The 3,496-nt window shown below is 37.2% G+C and overlaps 1 non-coding gene across 1 annotated transcript; it reads left to right on the forward strand.

Moving 5' to 3' along the window:
• Window positions 1–234: 234 nt before the first annotated feature.
• TRNAS-GCU (transfer RNA serine (anticodon GCU)) lies at window positions 235–316 on the forward strand. Its single transcript has one exon. It is a non-coding gene; the product is annotated as a tRNA-Ser (tRNA).
• Window positions 317–3,496: the final 3,180 nt, after the last annotated feature.

Consider the following 3,496-nt stretch of genomic DNA (forward strand, 5'->3'; position numbering starts at 1 on the left):
TAAACGCGCTCTAAACTTTTAATAAATCTGTGAATTTATTTTTCTATGTAAAGCGACATCTGTAGTAATTCTGTGGAATATAATATTGTGTGTTGGCAATGTCATTTTAATACACTGCTTTATCTACAGCAGACAGTACTATCGACAATTCACCTCGGTATGGTGAAAATTTCCTAATTATGATAATAACGTTGTCTGGTAAGAAAACAGTCTTTTGTGATACCATACAAACATGACGAGGTGGCCGAGTGGTTAAGGCGTTGGACTGCTAATCCAATGTGCTCTGCACGCGTGGGTTCGAATCCCATCCTCGTCGAAGCTTTTTACAAAAAAATATTTTTTGGTGTTTTCGAAATATCCGTGAGACACAAAAATTAAAAGTCAAATTCTCTATAATGAAGCAGGTTGCGGCCGACAAACTACAAGGTTATATATAGGCAAGTTGTATAATAACGGAATTTGTCAAAATTAATTTAAACTTTTCGTTTGTAATTGTAAGTCTTAATTCTACCGATTGCTTTTTCAAGATGGATCCAGAAGTCAATTTAATGCGAAAAGAATTAAAGAGTTACGCCGGATGTAAATGGGTAGCATAGGCGACAATGGATACTTGAAGAAACCAACTGTACCCGGTAACAAGAACAGCACACAGTAGGAAAAAATACAGATCTAACGTTCAGAAAATACAATTCCATGTTTTATTGTATGTTTATCCATAATTATAATAAGAATAGCTTCCGATTAACAACTTTACTTCACTTATTAATATATTTTGTAAATACGTATTTATATCATACATCACACTGAGGTAAGGTGTATTATGAATTTGTGCATTTGTATGTAACATACAAAAGGAAAGGAGATAGACCCATAGTTCCTTGTAGGCATATACAAAGAATCATTTTCTGAGTCGATTTATGCATGCCCGTCCGTCCGTTCGCAACGTACAAGTCACATTTATAGTCCGATTCAGCTGAAAATTGAGGGATATATATTTTTTTGCCATAGGAAGGACGCTATTGGAGAAAATCGTTTCAGATTTGGATATAGCTCCCGTATTTGCTGTACCAAACATGCTATATATATCCGATTTCAATGAAATTTGGAATGTGTGACGGAATTTGGTCCAGTTATAAGTGTACCATATTATATCGAAATCAGTTCAGATTTATATACATATATCTCCCATATATATTTTACATAGTGGTGTAGAGTATCATATAGTCGGCGCCGCCTGACTTTAATCCTTTCCTTACTGTTTTTATACACTCAGCATTTATGCTATCGAGGGTATATACACTTTCATACGGGCAAAATGTGCCTCATCGAAATAACGGTTTTAGACCCCAAGTATGTTTGGACGAAATGTGTTTCAGCCATTTTTTAGTCGATTGAGCAATGTCCGTCCGTCTGTCTGTCTGTCTGGCTGGCTAGAACGCACGATAACTCCCAAACGGATAAACCGATTCGGTTCAAATTTTGGCTTTCGTAATATTTTACCCAAACTTAGTTTAAGTTTGAAGATGGCCTATATCGGTCCACTCCTTCCGGTACCTCCCCCACAAAAGTTCGAAAATGTTCGGAAAAATTGTGCGCACGATAACTTTTGAAGGGAGTAACCGATTTGGTCCATACTTTGCCCATGGTGAAATGTGTACCAGACTTAGATAAGGTTTCAATATGGACTCAATCGGTCCACTCCATCGGGTACCTCCCACACAAAATTTCGGAAAAGTTCAGTTAAGGGCCATCTCTCGAATCGCTTTGATTTTTGTTTTAGCAGCTTGTATTCACTGCCCTCCATACGGTGGTAGAAGTTTCATCAGGGGCAAGTCCATACTTCCTGAGACAATAGCATGAAAGTTGCAAAAAAAAACCCTATGACACCGTTTGAGGTGGTTGGAGCGCAAGATGACTCTCGAACGGATCTTCCGATTCGGTCCAAAATTTGGCCTTGGTAATATTTTGTCCAAACATAGTTTAAGTTTGAAGATAAGCCATATCGGTACACTCCTTCAGGTACCTCCCCCACAAAAGTTCAAAAAATGTTCGGAAAAATTTTTCCTTCGGTAACTCTTGAAGTGAGTGGCCGAATTGGTCCATACTTTACACATCCTAATATATCTACCAGATAAAGAACAGGTTCAAATATGGACTATATTTGTCCACTTCATCCAGTACCTCCCAAACAAAATTTCGGATAAGTTCACTTTAAGAACTGCTATCGAATCACTTTGATTTTTGTTGAAGCAACATGCATTCGCTGCCTCAATTACGATGGTAAACGTTTTTTTCAGGGGCAAATCCACACTTCTTAAGCAAACAGCCCGAAGGGAGTAAAACCCCCCTAGTGGCACCATATGTAGTGGCTGGAGATCGACTTCCATAATGGTCAATGTCGATCCATCCCTTTAAGTATTTCCTCCGCAAAACTTCTGCTCTTTAATCTAATCAACATTTTTGTCGGTTCATACGTCCAAATATTTTAAAACCCTCTAAATACATACGTTTTTTGGGAAAAAATTGTTTCAATATACACAGGCTGAGGGTATATCTCGGTCGGCCAAGTCGACTAATACTTTTTTTACTTGTTACTTCAATTTTTGACTTGATTTGGTTTCCTTGTATAATTTTTATACAAATTGGATTTGAATGCAAATGAATGACTAAGTTTACTCCAAACACATTATGCAAAATATAATAAAACTTAAAAACTTGAATATCTTGAATAATTTGGAAAAAATGAAGGTTGAAAACAATTTTGCAAGGGGGGTTCTATTCAAGTGAGCGGCAGTGTATTTTCGGCCGATTTTACGTATTTGCTGCATTTAGTCTTCGTTGATGATATACAATATTCCGACAGAGAATTGTCGGTACAGGTCCACTTTTTGATATAGCCACCATCGGGCGGTACCGCCCGATTTTGGTAATTTTGGAGGTTTTAGCCTCATAATCCAACCGAAATGGCTGAAATTTCGTATTCAGTCTTCGTTAAAGTATTCCGACAGAGAATTGTCGGGGCGGTACCACCCGTTTTTTAGTAATAAAAACGTGTATTTAACCGTGTATTTGAAGACGCATTACTGAATAACTGCGAATACTAAATACGAAATTTCAGTTATTGCTGTTGAATAATGTGGGGGGCTATATGAACCTATACCGACCATTCGAGATGAAGAACCCGTTGTGTTTTGTGTGTAGAGGCGCAACATAAAACGCCTTTTTCTCGAAATTTCATTTTTGAAGGCGGTGCCAACGATAGCTCGAAAACGAATGTACCGATCTTCATATATTTTAGTGAGCATATTAAATACATAAAAACTTTGTCTTTAAGTCCCGGGCCACACTAGAATAATTTCACTGAAATTTTAACATAATTTCATGATTTTTTTAATGAAATTTACTCTAGTGTGGACCGGGACTAAGCGTGACAGATTTTGTTTAAATTTCTGCCCGATTTTTTGACTTATGGTGCTGTTTTAACTTCCAAAAATAG

This window comes from Musca autumnalis, unplaced genomic scaffold, assembly GCF_047663935.1.
Source record: "Musca autumnalis isolate F117 unplaced genomic scaffold, ASM4766393v1 scaffold_1, whole genome shotgun sequence".
Taxonomy (NCBI): Eukaryota; Metazoa; Arthropoda; class Insecta; order Diptera; family Muscidae; genus Musca; species Musca autumnalis.